Raw genomic sequence first — 17,057 nt, forward strand, 5'->3', positions numbered from 1 at the left:
CGCCTCTCCAGTGTATTGAACCCTACAAAAAACACTGGAGAGGCGGCCATAAGGTCAGGACACTAAGCCAATTAGAATCAAAGTGGATTTTCACTTTAGATACCTTTGTGCCTAGGGGGCTTAATATAGATTTTGACCTCAACTGTTTTATTAGCGACTTTTAATTATGGTTTAATATATTTTAGTAGGGATGTTAGGGGTTTTTATTTATTACCGTGATCTGTAAACTAATACTATGAGAACAACTTTTTATAATTGTTTTAATATATTTTAGTAGCGATGCTAGGTGGTCTATTTATTACCGTGACTTGTAAACTGACACTATGAGAACTATGAGAACTTTGGACTTCTCTTCCGGTGTCCTGTTAAAATTAGATATCTATTTTTATATTTTTAAATTTTATACACAATTTCTAATTCATCTCTTTTCTCCTCCCTCCCCCTCCTCTGGACTGTGCGCATGTTGAGAGTGAGATTTTGGCCCTATCTACGTGCTTCCTTTCTTGGTGGGTCGTTTTCGCTGCTGTCCATGGTCTTCCCGGGTTGGTGCGGGCACCTGTGAAGACCATGTGGGTTTATGATGGTCCAAAATTTAGGTTTTAAAGATCCCTACTCTGTTCCTATATTGGCTGCTGCTTACATTACCTTATGGGTGATGTTTTTCAATGGTGGACTCATTTTATATCTTATATACCGTGTGTGTCATTTTAAAAAAATTATGTTTTTTTTTAAACTCTTTTAATACTTTTTAATATCTTTATTATTCACAATGTGGTCCCCAGTGGTATCAGTATCTACGGTGTGGGTATTGGTTTATGTATGCCCCCGTGATCGCTGCCAGATGCCACACAATATGTTCTAGGAGCACATCATAAGCACTATTTTGTTGGTCAGAGGTGTGATATAGAAAATATAGTTTTTTACCTTTGCAATTGCGTTCCTCTGTTTTAGCGGGTACATGTGGGTCTATCTATTCGGTATTGTTTATAGGTAGATATTTACGAGTGTAGCCTTGGTTACGAGTATGTTTACACTTGTGTATCTCTGGGAAAATGGCCGCGAGTGTAGCCTATAGCCCCTACGAAGGTGATGTTGGCTGGCTACAAGAAAATGGCTGCCATAAGATCGGTGTGCTGTCTGGCCCTCAGTATAGTTACACTCATCCACAGGAAAATGGCCGCGGTTGCGGCCGGCTATTATGGATGTGATTCTGAATTGCGGGCTACGAGAAAATGGCCGCTAATTATTCACAATACTTAAACGTTCGTCCTCACCCTAGCTGTTATTCCCTGATGAAGTCACATGACTGGTGACGATACGCGTAGGAACGCTATTGGAGAGTGAGGACACCGGAAGTGACGTCCGGAGTACGAGCGCGGTGCTCGTTCGTGTGTTGTAACTGTGCATTTTATGTTTTTTTAAATGTGAGTACCCAAGACTTTTCCTATTTTTGAATAAATTAAAACTGTGAATACATACTTCACGATTGGAGTGTTCCCCTTTCTTCCCTTTATGTTAACTACATACACATGATGACTGAGTGTCCAGAGTAAAGCCATTTACTGAACCTATACCAGTGGATAACAAGTGTTGTTTGCAATGCTGTTTACCTTACAGCAGTAAGGTAAGGTAGTTATTGCACCTAGTGTGTGAACACAAGATCCACAGGAGCACCGAAGGGAATCAGCCCTCGTTTTTTGTCACACAGGACACTGATTCATTTACCACTGAATGGACTCACACTTTGCATGATTATAGTTAACCCCTATTTGATGTGTTACTATTGAGCACCTTTTGGACAGTTATACTTTAGAGCACATTCTGGATGTGCGTTTGGATTTTAATTATTATTTGCAGCACTACATGCACTTTGATTAAGTATTGCACTATACTAAATTGCACTATTAAGTTTCTAAGTCCTACCCTTTTGTATAACCTGAGTATTTTACGTTTTATATATTTTCTTATTTCTGTCATTTTAATTTTATTTTTATATATTTTTTTTTTTTTTTACTATAAATAATTTCCAATCCTACATTTATTTTAATTTTATTTTTTAATTTATTTTATTTGTTTATATATATATTTTTTATATTTCCTTATTTTTATTTATGTTACACGACGTTTCACTTGTATTTTTATTTTTGGATTTTACACATAGCACCTGATCTGTTACTGTTAGCACTGGATTAGGAGCACAGTTTGATGCATTGCACCAGAGTGGATTTATACACTGTCTGAGTTTATTAAGGCACGTAGTTTATTTATTGACTATTTATTGACGTCCATGCACTATAGTTAGCTTATTATATTTGTTTTTTGTCTATTTGGAGCGCAGAACCAACTATTACCTACTATCACTTATTCTGGGGAGGGTTATCACCCCTACCGGTGCTTTGCTGCAACCATAGTCTTTATTAATATTTTTTAGGGCACGTAGTTTGGCGCGAGAATACCTCATACCTTTACTCTGATATAGCACAGGGATGGTGGGAGCCCCTCATAATGAGCATAGCACAGGGATGGTGGGAGCCCCCTCATAATATGCACAGCAGAGGTACAGCCCCAGGAGGAAGTCAGCATAGGGATGGTGGGAGCCCCTCATAATAAGCAGCCCCAGGAGGAAGTCAGCATAGCACAGGGATGGTGAGAGCCCCTCATAATAAGCAGCCCCAGGAGGAAGTCAGCAAAGCCTAGGGATAGTGGGAGCCCCTCATAATGAGCATAGCACAGGGATGGTGGGAGCCCCTCATAATATGCACAGCAGATGTACAGCCCCAGGAGGAAGTCAGCACAGCACAGGGATGGTGGGAGCCCCTCATAATAAGCAGCCCCAGGAGGAAGTCAGCATAGCACAGGGATGGTGGGAGCCCCTCATAATTAGCAGCCCCAGTAGAAATATGACACCGCTCAACCTCTTCAAACAGGAGGGTACGGGCATATAGTACGGTGTGCTTTTTTTTGTACAAGGAAGTGAGCCAAATGAAGAAAGAAGGTGTGTGCTCGATTAAAAAAATTGTTTATAGACATATACATGGTCTACTGGTCACATGTGTTGAATTCCTCCGAGATCCATGCCTCATTCATTTTTAGAAATGTGAGGTAGTTAACACTGTCGTGAGCTAGGCGAGTACGCTTATCGGTCACGATCCCCACTGCTGCGCTGAACGTCCTTTCGGACAGGACACTGGACGAGGGGCAAACCAACAGATCGATTGCAAATTGGGCAAGCTCTGGCCACAGGTCAAGCCTGTAGTCTGGGGGTTCATCATCCTCAGAGCGTCCACATTGGCCGTTAACCCGATGTAGTCGGACACCTGGCGGTCTAGGCGTTCCCTGATGCTGGATCTGGATGACACCTGTCGATGGGTCGGCTGAAAGAATTACCTCATATCCGAAGTCACCAACACATCTTCAAACCGCCCTCTTCTTGCAGGCGCTGTTGGATTGGTACCCGCAACTCCTTCTCTGGGAGTGGTAATTGCTCCTCTGCCAGCCCACGCAAAAGCAGAATGCAGCTTTTCTCGAAGCAAGGCCTGGAAGTGCTCCATTCTGACAGCCCTCTGTGACGGCGGTAACATTTCCGCCATTTTGTGTTTGTACCGGGGGTCTAAGTACGTTGCCACCCAGTACTGGTCCTTGACCCTTATGCTTTTTATACGGGGGTCCCTATTAAAACACTGGACCATTTGCACTAAACTGGAAGCGGTGTGGTGGCCTGGCTCCTGCTCATCATCCAGGATAATGTGGTCCTCTTCTTTCTCCTCTCCCTATCCACGCACAACAACAGGGATCCCAGAAAGGTTTAAAGCATGCTCTTCTTGCTCCTCCTCATCCGCCCCAGAACCATCCTCCTTTGACTCCTCTTCAGACTCCTGTTGTTCACTTGTCTCAGATAGAGTAGCCCCCCCCTGGGAATTCATCCAGCATGCTCCATAAAGAAGGCATAAGGTACCATGTCACTGATGGCGCCATGGCTGCGACTGACCAGTTTGGTGATCTCCTCAAATGGCCGCAGAAGTCTGCATGCGTCGCGCATGAGCAGCCACTGGCGTGGTGAAAAAAACCCCAGCTCCCCAGAACCTGTTCTGCCGCAGAGTTCATACAGGTAGACGTTAACTGCACGTTTCTGCTGGAGCAGCCTATCAAGCATATAGAAGGTTGAGTTCCATCGCGTCGGGCAATCGCAAATAAGACGTCTGACCGGCAGATTGTGTCGCCACTGAATGTCAGCAAGGATGTAAGATCTTCTGAAATGGGCCGAGATTTTCCTTGCCTGCCGCAAGATGTCCTGGACCCCAGGGTATTTGACAACGAATCGCTGCACGACCAAGTTTAAGACGTGTGCCATGCATGGCACGTGCGTAATTTTGCCCTGTTTCAATGCGCTAAGCAGATTGGCACCGTTGTCACACACCACTTTACCAACTGTCAAATTGAGCGGTGTTAGCCACTGATCTGCCTCTGAACGCAAAGCTGAAAGGAGTGCCGGGCCAGTGTGGCTCTTGGCTTCCAGGCACAACAGACGCAGCACGACATGGCAACGTCTCACCTGGCATATCGAATAGGTTCTGGGGAGCTTGGGCGGCGCAGCGGAAGAGACGCTAGCAGCGGAAAAGGAGGAGTCAGCCAAGGAGGAGAGGGAGGAGGATGGAGTAGGAGGAGGAGGAGAAGAAGAGCCAGGCCTGCATGCAATCCATGGCGATAAAACCAAATCTACACGGGTGCCACGGGTTACATGCTTGACGGCCGTCAGAAGGTTCACCCAGTGGGCAGTAAAAGTGATATATCTTCCCTGCCCGTGTTTGCTAGACCACATGTCTGTGATCAGATGTATCTTGGCACCGACACTGTGTGCCAGAGATACATTCACTTGCCGCTGAACATGGCCATATAGCTCTGGGATGCCCTTCTGTGAGAAATACTTCCTTCCTGGGACCTTTCATTGTGGTGTTCCAATGGCCACAAATTTTCGAAAGGCCTCCGAGTCCACCAGTTTATATGGCAGTAGTTGGCGGGCTATCAGTTCTGACAAGCCAGCCGTCAACCGTTGGGCAAGAGGGTTATCCGGCATCATCATTTTTTTACGCTCGAACATTAGGCCCACGGAAGCCTGCCTTTTTGCAGAAAAACGTGAGCTTGGCGTGATGGAAGCTGGAGTGGAGGACAATTGTGAGGAGAGAGGAGAAGGAGAAGTAGAAGACGAGGCTGGACGGTGAGAGCCTGGAGTGTGGCTTTGTGTGTTCCGTTGCTCGCACTGGGCTCGGTGATGGCAGCTCATGTGCCTTCTTAAGGCGGTCGTCCCTAGGTGAGTGTTGGGCTTACCGCGACGAATGCGTTGACTGCAAAGATTGCAGATGGCAACACTATTGTCAGCAGAGCAGAAGCTCCCCTCCCCTCTTCTTCCTCTCTTGTGGGCACCCATGTGACATCACTAGACACGTCATCATCAATGTCACCTTCCCCACCGCTTTAAGTAGAGATCTCGGAGTAGGCAGCAACACCGGGGACCAGCCTCCTCCTTGGGCTGATCTGGGTACTGTCATCAGAGCAGAGAGTGAAGAAGAGGGTGCAGATCGAGAGGATGAGGAGGGTGCAGAAGAGTAAGGCTGAGTGAGCCACTCAAACAATTCTGGTGCTTCCTTTGACGTAATCGCATGCACCTTCTGCAATTTCCCACTTTGGCTCAAGCCTGTTGCTCCTGCCCTACCCCTACCACCCCTGCGGAAGGGCCTGCCTGTCATTTTTCAAATGACCCTGTGACAAAACTCTCTACAGAAGTGCAGTATGTATGTGGAAGAAGGTATATAAGGCTGAGTATCGCTGCAGAACCGCTCAGCAGTCACAATGCTGCACAGTGGAAACGCACTATACTATGCTTTCTATATGTGCAAGTATTTTATACGTGTATTACACAACTATATACTGCACACCAAATAGTACACCTATACCAGTCCTTAAGGACCTTTGTGGAACTAGTAGGTTGTGATTAGCAGACTGTACCTCAATCCCTATACTGAAAAAGGACTGCTGCAGAATAGGGCAGCAGTCAGCAGTAGTGCACCTCAACCCTATATATTGTGGACCTATACCAGTCCTTAAGGATTAGCAGACTGTACCTCACTCAACCCTATATACTCTAGTACGCTATACCTTAACAGTCCTTAGAAGGACCTTTGTGGAACTAGTAGGTTGTGATTAGCAGACTGTACCTCACTCAACCCTATATACTGTAGTACACTATCCCTTACCAGTCCTTATAAGGACCTTTGTGGAACTAGTAGGTTGTGATTAGCAGACTGTACCTCAGTCCCTATACTGATAAAGGACTGCTGCAGAATAGGGCAGCAGTAGTGCACCTCAACCCTATATATTGTGGACCTATACCAGTCTTTAAGGATTAGCAGACTGTACCTCACTCAACCCTATATACTCTAGTACGCTATACCTTACCAGTCCTTAGAAGGACCTTTGTGGAACTAGTAGGTTGTGATTAGCAGACTGTACCTCAGGCCCTATACTCATAAAGGACTACTGCAGCAGAAGGGCAGCAGTCAAGTATAATATTCTTTCTATATTTGGAAGAAAGAATATTATACGTGTACAACCCTATTACCATACCAGTCCTGAAAAGGACCTTTGTGGACCTAATAGTAACAGCTAATGATTAAAATGACTGTCCCTCTCTGCAACACACAGTGTCCTGTCTGTCCCTATCTGCACTGAGAAAAGACAATCTGCTGCAACAATGACTTGAATAGCAGTGCCTCAAACCTATATCCTGAACTACACCTATACCATACCAGTCCTTAAAAGGACTTTTGTGGACCTAATAGCTAGCGATTTGGGTCACTGCAGTCTCTCCCTGCTCCACATAGCAACCTCTCCCTATAGTGACAGTAGAAAGAATGTAAAATGGCCGCCGAATCGTGTCTATTTATAAGTTAGGGGGAATGTCCAAGTGTCCATGTGCTGTAATGTCTCAATTGGCTGTCCTGTACCACATGATGGATGTGTCATCATAGGTCAAAGTATTTTTACACAGTAAACACGTAAGTCCGCCGGGCGAACAGCGGCAATAGTCCGCCGATCGGGTGGACCGCGAACAGCCGAAATTCGCCACAAACTGACCGCCGGGCGAACAGTTCGTCCATCCCAATTAGCGGGTAACCGGTGGTGCGGAAGAACACAGCAGATGGAGAAGACTCTGTGGCAGGAGAGACGGCTCGGGGAAAAGATGGAGGAGGGAGAGACAGCGTCTGGAGCAGACGGCTCAGGGAAGAACCCAGCTCAGAGTGGCCCGGTGTGTGCTGGGGGGGACCCTATGACATTTTTTCCCTTGAATTTTGGAATTCCATAACATAATATTATTGAATAAGTACATACCATTGCATGTATTTAAAGAGTTAAAATATGGAATAAACCAAACTGATGTGCATTGGCTAATTATGCTGCTGAGTACAATGCACACTTTCAGGAGGTGATGCTGTCAGTGGGATTTGAAGTTATGGCTTGAGCCTTTGAGGGCAGCAGGGCATACCACTATGCTACAGAGCTTAGCACATACCTACAGAGAAAATATATTTCCTAATGTTTGATTCTATACAATAATGTTTTGCATTTCAGGCATTAATATTACAGTAACAACCATGCTCATGCTGATGTGGCATTGGCTAATAGGCATTCGCTGCTGAGTCTAATGCAAGCTTTCAGTAGGTGATACCATCTGTGTGATTTTCAGCCATTTGAGCATAATTATATTGAGAACATATGTTTACTAGTGTTTAATGGTGGGGCTACTTTATATTCTAGGTATAATAGTACTCAGCACAGTGACTTAGGCCCTTCTCACACATGTGCGACCTGAAAGTTGCAAGATTTTGATGCGACTTTAAGCAATGCCTGTGTAATCTTGAGGTCTATGGATGTAGGAGTCGCAGGCAAAGGTGCACAACTTTCCAGCAATTTTGCATCAGCAATTTTGCCGCGATTCCAGGGAATGCCTGTGTAAACTTGAGGTCTATGGACCTCAACTCGCATCAAAGTCAGACCAAAGTAGTACAGGGACTACGTTGAAGTCGGTGTGACTTGAAGTCGCACAGATATGAATGGTACACATTGAAAATCATGGGGTATGACTTGTCATGCGACTCTGATGTCCATAGTCGCACAAGTGTGACTCAGCCCGACTTTGTGAGCGATTTTTGAGACATCAGTGCAATTTACTGCACAAATGTCTAGTGAAATCACATAGGTCAAAACTAGGTCAAAACTGTCCCTGATTTGGAACAAAGTCTCTCTATCCCTCTTTCCTCCTCATTTGTCCCTCATTTTGTTCTGATCTGTATAGTTGTATATAAAATGCACTTTTTATCTTTCAAAAAGGGTTTCCCAGCACTAAATCTTTCATCTAATTTCGAAATTGCTTTGTTTGTAAATTTCCAAAGCCAATCTAAAGGAATATTATTGGTAAAAAAAAAGCACTTAGCTTTTTACCTAATATACATATATATATATATATATATATATATATTGTTTTTAATAATTGTCCTTTAAGAAGGTGTTTTAGGAGGTCCTACCTACTTTTGCCAATAGGTGTCCCTTATACCCATCTCAAAAAGTTGGGAGGTAAGAAATCGCCCCCTGAAGTCGCCCAAAGTAGTGCAGGAACTACTTTTGGGAATCGTTGTGGCGTCGCACCAATTCAGACAGTTCCATTGCCGTCAATAGGCGGCGATTTTGCCTGCAATTTGACATGTTAATTCAGAGCTATGTGAACATGGGTGAAGTTGCATAGATATTAGAGCTGCGTGATTCTGGCCAAAATGAGAATCAGAATCACAATTTTTTGGCTTAGAATAAAAAGATTACGATTCTCTCAACGTAAAATCTTTCACAAAAATTGGGCTAACTTTACTGGTTAGCTTTTTTTTTTTCATTAAAGTAATTTTTCCCCAAAAAATTGCATTTGAAAGGCCGCTGCGCAAATACAGCGTGATATAAAATATTGCAACAACCACCATTTTATTCTCTAGGGCAGTGATGGCGAACCTTGGCACTCCAGATGTTTTGGAACTACATTTCCCATGATGCTCATGCACTCTTCAGTGTAGTTGAGCATCATGGGAAATGTAGTTCCAAAACATCTGGGGTGCCAAGGTTCGCCATCACTGCTCTAGGGTCTCTACTAAAATATATATATATATATATATATATATATAATGTTTGGGGGTTCTAAGTAATTTTCTAGCAAAAAAAATGATTTCAACTTGAAACCAACAAATGTCAGAAAAAAGTTTAGTGTTTAAGTGGTTAAACTAAGTGTAAATGTAACAATTTCATTGACAAATTGTTACAATGTTTAAGTTCACTGATAAAGAATGTTCTAATTCTTGGCAGACTGCCCGGGTTTTCTCTTCCTTTCTTTTTTAATGGCTTCAGAAGAGCAGAGAGAATTCTTTGCATAGCAAGAATCACAAACGCTTTTTTCAAGATCGCAAAGGGGAAAAAATTGCAATAACGATTCTTGATGATTAATCGTGCAGCTCTAATAAATATGAATGGAAATCATGGGGGACAACTTTTCATGTGACTCTGAGTTCCAAAGCTGCACGAAAAGTCACCCAAGTGTGAAAGTAACCTAATGAGATTGATAACACCTTTGAATAAGGCCCCTTTGCACTTGTGCAACCTTAAAATTTCACAGCTTTGCCATGACTTGAAGCAATGTCTGTGTAATCAAAGTCAAACCAAGGTAGTGTAGGGAGGAATTTGCCACACTTTCAGGATGCACTAGTGACAATAGGGCCAAATTAAAAGGTGGTATTCCTGAATCACATTTACATTGCTGCCACCTGAAAGTCACACAACTGCCACTTTGCCACCGCTGCAACTTGGCCCCAACTTCTGGGAATGCCTGTGTAATATTGCGCCCCATGTACCCTTAACTCACACCAAAGCAGTACAGGGACTACTTTGAAGTTGGTGCGACTTTATGTAGCACAGATATGAATGGTTATCATTGAGAATCATGTGGTACAACTTGTCATGCAACTAAGGCCGCGTACACACGCGGGGACTGTTCGCTCAACTTTGTCCGCTGAACAGTGTTTCAGCGGACAGTCCGCTCGTGTGTGGGCTTTCAGCGGACAGTTTCAGCGAACAGTCTGCTGAACAAAGTTTTTCGGAATTTCCGAAAAACTGTCCGCTGAAACTTTGTTTCAGCGAACAGTCCCCTCGTGTGTAGGCTTGTTCGTCAAACTAAGTTCCGCGCATGCTCAGAAAGGATTTACACGCCGAAGGTTGCATTGCAGTGTATAGGACGTCGTTTTCTAGTCCCGTCGTACGTGCCGTTCACGTCATCGCGCACGGTTTCAGCGGACTGTTCGTTCATCGTGTGTGGGCAAGTCCGTCCATGCTAAGTTTGAGCGGACTGTCCGCTGAAACTGTTTGACAAACAAAGTTGAGCGAACAGTCCCCGCGTGTGTACGCGGCCTCAGAGGTCCAAATTTGCTGGAAAATTCGCCCAACTGTGAAATAAGTCATATATATTTTAATTAAAGGAGCTCTCATTTATACTTGCATAGTCCTTACTGATTTACATCAGCAGAACAAATGCAGGTAGTAATGTGTGCACATGGGATGGAAGCAAATGTGTGGTGATGCCAAACAAATCAATGAACCCCACCCACACCAAATCTAACTACCACATCCATCCGCACATTGAGTAAGTATATATCCTACACTAGGGAATAGCCGAACACCCCCCGGTTCGGTTCGTACCAGAACTTTTGAACGGACCCCAAATTCGTACGAACATTAGAACCCCATTGAAGTCTATGGGACTCGAACGTTCAAAATTAAAAGTGCTAATTTTAACGTCTAATATGCAAGATACTGTCCTAAAAAGGGTTTGGGGACATGGCTTCTGCCCCAGGGGACATGGGTCAATGCAAAAAAAAGTTTTAAAAATGGCCGTTTTGGCGGGAGCACTGATTTTAATAACGATTAAAGTGAAAAAAAAGTGAAATATTCCTTTAAATATCGTGCCTGGGGGTGTCTATAGTATGCCTGTGAAGTGCCACGTGTTTCCCCGTGTTTAGAACAGTCCCTGCACAAAATGACATTTAACGGAAATAACGTCATTTCAAACTGCTTGCGGTTTTAATGTTATATCTGGTTCCTGCAATATGGTTGAAAATCATTGAGAAAAATGGCATGGGTAGCCCTCCCTGCCCATTACCAGCCCCTTTGGGTCTTGTACGCATATTAAGGGGAACCCCGTACCCATATTAAAAAAAGGAAATACGTGTGGCCCCAGGCCCTATATACTCAGAACAGCAGTATACAGGCGGTGCAAACAAGACAGGGACTGTGTAGATTTGTTGTGTTAAGTTGAATCTGTTTGTAATTTTCAACTGGTACATTTTTAAAGTGTAGCTCCGGTCAAAAAAACTATTTTTAAGCTTTTTGGAAAACATAGGGAAGGGTTATCACCCCTGTATAATTTGTTTTGCCGTCCGTCTTTTTTCATCTCACTTGCTGTTGTCTCCTTACGTTTGCAGTAGGAGATGTTTGTACGTTGGATGTTTGAAATATACTATACTATATGCTCTGCAGAAATGGCGGAACAAGGTGTTGGTTTTGCCACAACATTGTAAGCCCTCAAAGTGACTCTTGGTGGAGCGCCCTGCTGTGAACGATTATATGAAGAATTGTAATTACATGCCATTGTTGAACAGTGGTAGAAAAATTGACCTTTGGTGGTTGTGGTGCTGGTGCCACAACACTATAAGTCCTCACAGTTACCCTGGGTGGGCACAGGAACAGGCCCTCCTGTGAAATATTATATCAAGAATTGTAATTACATGTCCCTGTTAAAAAGGGGCAGAAAAATTGGGCCTTAGGAACTGGTGCTGGTGCCACGACACTGCAACCTCTCCCATATACTCTAGTTTTAGTGCAGGAATTAGCCCTGCTGCAAAGCATTGCATCAAAAATTGTAATTAAACGCCCCTGTTAAACAGGGGCAGAAAAATTGGGCCTTAAGCACTGGTGCTGGTGCCACGACACTGCAACCTCTCCCATATACTCTAGTTGTAGTGCAGGAATGAGCCCTGCTGCAAAGCATTGCATCAAAAATTGCAATTAAACGCCGCTGTTAAACAGGGGCAGAAAAATTGGGCTGGTGGCATCACCCAGAACCAAAAATGTTCTTCCAACATATCAGCGGAGGAGGAAGAGGATAGACAATCAACATAACAGGACAGTCACTCAGCATCAGCATAGGCAGTCTTGAAGGGATGTGATATTTCAAAAAAAATTATTCGGTTACATCAGCTTCAGGTGCTTGGTAGCTGTAGGTGATCCAAGACTGATTCATCTTGATGAAGGTCAGTCGATCAACTTATTCGGTGGACAGGCGCACCCTGTGATCGGTAACAAAGCCACCAGCAGCACTGAAGGTGTGTTCCGAAAGAACGCTGGATGCAGGACAGGCCAGTAGCTCAATTGCATACTGTGCAAGCTCTGGCCAGTGATCCATCCTCAAGACCCAGTAAGCCAGAGGATTTTCGGTGGGAAAGGTGTCCAAGTCTGACCTTGCCCCTAGGTTTTCCTGCACCATGTAAATCAGACGCTGGCGATGGTTGCTGGAACCAATCATACCTTGGGTCTGCGGACTAAAAAATTGCCTGAAAGCATCGGTCAGACGGCCACCTTCTCCACCGCTCCTTCTGACCGATGCCTCAGCAACACGTTGTCCAGGACCAGGAGTTTGTAACCTCCCAGTCTCTGGAAACGCGTTGCACAGACCTTTCTGCAAGGCCTCCCGGAGATGTCTCATCCTCTGCTCCCTCTGCGACGGCAAGATAAGATCGGCAACCTTACCCTTGTACCGTGGATCAAGGAGAGTGGCCAGCCAGTAATGGTCCCTCTCCTTGATCCGAAGAATACGAGGATCCTTCCGCAGGCTTTGCAGGATCAGGGAGGCCATGCAGCGTAGGTTAGCTGAGGCATTCGGTCCGGAGTCCTCTGGGTCACTAAGGACAACATGATCCGCAGCTACCTCCTCCCAGCCACGTACAAGTCCACGGGTTTCTTGGGACTGTAAATCATCCCTACAAGACTGCTGCTGCTGCTGATGCTGAGTGCCAGCCTCCACCTCCATGCTGACACAATCATCCTCCTCATCCTCCTCCTCATCCTCTTCCTGTGTGATGGGTGGCACAGCAGGAACACTGTCTGGATAAAGGGGGCCTTGAGAGGCAAGGAAGTCCTCCTCTTCCTGCCTCTGTTCTGCCTCAAGTGCCCTGTCCATTATTCCACGCAGTGTATGCTCCAAGAGGTGGACAAGAGGTACAGTGTCACTGATGCATGCACTGTCACTGCTCACCATCCTTGTGGCCTCCTCAAACAGTGACAGGACAGTGCATGCATCCCTGATCATGCCCCACTGGTGTGGTGAGAAAAAACCGAGCTCCCCTGGCCATGTCCTGGTGCCGTAGTCGCACAGGTACTCATTGATGCATGGCCAAAGTTGAGTTCCACCTGGTGGGCATGTCACATATAAGGCGTTTCTTGGGCAGGTTCAACTCCTTTTGGAGCTCAGCCAGCCGAGCACAGGCATTAAATGATCGGCGGAAATGCACACAGACTTTCCTGGCCTGCTTCAGGACATCCTGTAAGCCCGGGTACCTTCCCAAGAACCGCTGCACCACCAGGTTAAGGACGTGAGCTACACAGGGCACATGGGTCAGTTGTCCCTGTCGGAGGGCAGAGAGGAGGTTGGTGCCATTGTCGCAAACCACTTAAGCTGGCATGGTGTCAACCACCTCTCGGCCTGCCCCTGCAGAGCTGACAAAACATCCGCCCCAGTGTGGCTCCTGTCCCCCAAAGAAACCAGCACAAGCACGGCATGGCATAGTTTTGCCTGCGTACTTGCATAGCCCCTGGAATGCCTACGGAGCACCGCTGGTTCTGAGGACAGAGCACTGGAAGAGGCCTTGGAGGAAGAAGAAGAGGAGGGGGTGGAGGAGAGAGGTGTGTCACAACCAATAGTAGCATTTTGGAGGCGTGGTGGCGGAACAACCTCCAACACTACTGCACCTTGTCCTGCATCCTTCCCAGCTGCCAGAAGAGTGACCCAATGGGCCGTGAAAGACAGGTAACGTCCCTGTCCATGCCTGCTGGACCATGAGTCAGCGGTAATATGCACCTTACCGCTGACCGCCCTGTCCAGCGAGGCAAGGACATTGCCTTCCACATGCCGGTAGAGAGCCGGAATCGCCTTCCGTGAGAAAAAGTGGCGTTTGGGGACCTGCCACTGAGGAACCGCACATTGTACAAACTCACGGAAGGGGGCCGAGTCTACCAACTGAAAAGGCAGCAGTTGACGTGCTAGCAATTTAGCCAAGCTAGCATTCAACCACTGGGCATGTGGATGGCTGGGAGTGAACTTCTTTCGCCGGTCCAGCAGCTGGGGCAGGGACATTTGCCTGCTATAATCAGACGTGGGTGTACTGCTAGCAGAGTGCCCGGAAGCACTTGGCTGTGACACACCTAATTGTACACCTTCATTCCTCTCAGAGCAGGTTTCAGAGAGGACTGAAGGTCTAGTGGGGTTGGAGATCCCAGCTGATGAGGAGCAAGGAGAGGTCCGCTTTGTTCTTTGGTGTGGGTCCTTGAGGTACGCTTGCCAACAAGCTGCATGGCAGGTCAACATATGTCTGGTCAAGCATGTGGTGCCCAAGCGGTTGATGTTTTGGCCACGCGAGATACGATTGAGACATATGTTGCAAATAGCAGCGGTGCGATCTGATGCACTCGTCTCAAAAAAGGCCCACACCAAAGAACTTTTAGAATAACGCGCAGAGGCAGCGCCCTGCACAGGCGGAGCTCTGCGGTGTGATTCAGTCGGTGTGCTGCCCCTAAGCTGGCCCCCGGAGGGCATCCTGCCTCATTGGACATGTGCCTCCTTCTCCTCCTCCTCTCTCCTACCAGGCACCCACATGGAGTCAGTGCCCTCATCATTCCCTCCCTCTTCATCGCTGGAGCAAACCTGGCAGTATGCTGCAGCTTGTGGAACATGACTGCCAGATTGCTGTCCTTCTTGAGCATCCCCTCTCTCTGCATTCACGCTACTGCCTTCCTCTAGCTGAGTATCATCATCAGAGCCTACAAAACACTGGGCATCCTCCTGGAGCATGTACCCAACACTGTGCTCAAAGAGTTCAGGAGACTCCTCAGGAGGACGTGGTGAGTCTAGGGAAGGAGTCACTGATGATGACATTGAGAGGAGGGAAGACGATGCGTTGGCAGCTGCTTTGCTGGTACCCTGAGCCTGGGTGAGAGAGGATGAGGAGGATGAAGAAGGCTTGGTCATCCACTCTACCAAGTCGTTGGCATGTTGCGGCTCAACATGTCCAGCTGCCGAAAAGAAGGACAAGCGTGTCCCATGGCCACGTGCTGATGATGACGATTCACCGCGTCCACAACCAGCACTGTTGTCTCTAGACACAGAGCCTGCTTGCCCTCTTTTATCGGCTCGCGCCTGTCTGCCTCTCCTTGCTGGCCTTCCAGACATGGTAATGGCCTGAAGGGAGTTGGGAAAACCAGCAATTGGGTAGTGTATATTGTGCTGGAGGCACACACAACTTCCACTAACTCCTGCAGATGGCAGGTGGCTCAAATAGAGAAGAGCTATGTAGGTGGATATAGCGGTGTATACTGGGTTCAGAGCACGCAGACAGCACGCAAAATCTCCTAACACTGACTGCAAGCTCTATTTAAAATGAGCAAGATAGTTAGCTATATAGGTGGATATAGCGGTGTATACTGGGTTCAGAGCACGCAGACAGCATGCACAATCTCCTAACACTGACTGCAAGCTCTATTTAAAACGAGCAAGATAGTTAGCTATATAGGTGGATATAGTGGTGTATACAGGGTTCAGAGCCTGCAGATAGCATGCACAATCTCCTAACACTGACTGCAAGCTCTATTTAAAACGAGCAAGATAGTTAGCTATATAGGTGGATATAGCGGTGTATACTGGGTTCAGAGCACGCAGACAGCACACACAATCTCCTAACACTGACTGCAAGCTCTATTAAAAAAGAGAAATATAGCTAGCTATATAGGTGGATATAGCGGTATACTGGGTCCAGAGCACGCAGACAGCACCCACAATCTCCTAACACTGACTGCAAGCTCTATTAAAAAGGAGAAATATAGCTAGCTATATAGGTGGATATAGCGGTGTATACTGGGTTCAGAGCACGCAGACAGCACGCACAATCTCCTAACACTGACTGCAAACTCTATTAAAAAAGAGAAATATAGCTAGCTATATAGTATAGGTGAATATAGCGGTGTATACTGCGGTCAGGGCACGCAGACAACAACCACTACAGAAGATCAAGAACGAAAAATCGGCCGATAACGATCGGTGTATACTGTGTTGAAGGTACACAGAACACCCACTAACTGCTACAGACGCCAACACACTACACAATGGCGCTGCACTGGCGGCCTTATATAGTGTGGGGCGTGTACTACACAGCCTGAGCTATGATTGCCTGTGGCCAATCATGGCTCTCCTCGCTGCCGGCGCTGTGATTGGCCAAGCATGCGGGGTCACAGTGCATGCTTGGCCAATCATGAGCCAGCAATGCACTGCGCCATCGCAGTGCATTGTGGGCCGTGAGCGCCACACGAATTTGGCGCGAACGGCCCATAACATTTGGAATTCGCCGAACGGGCGAACAGCCGATGTTCGAGTTGAACGTATGTTCGGCTCGAACACGAAGCTCATCCCTATCCTACACTTACCCGGCAAACAAGCAGCACCTTCTCTTTGCTAAAGAGAGACCTCGCCATGTCCACCTATATGGAGATCCTGACCAGCACAGGAACTTCCGGGCTAATTTCCCGGGTCAGAAGGTGAAACCACGCTCTTTTGATTGTAGCTGCAAATATTCGATCGCAACCACGATTAGTATTTTTTATTTTAGTTTATTTGCAGATATGCAAATCTGTAATTATACATATGATATTTT

Source organism: Lithobates pipiens, unplaced genomic scaffold, assembly GCF_037356315.1.
Source record: "Lithobates pipiens isolate NorthernLeopardFrog02 unplaced genomic scaffold, aLitPip1_a1.2 Scaffold_48, whole genome shotgun sequence".
NCBI classification, from domain to species: Eukaryota; Metazoa; Chordata; class Amphibia; order Anura; family Ranidae; genus Lithobates; species Lithobates pipiens.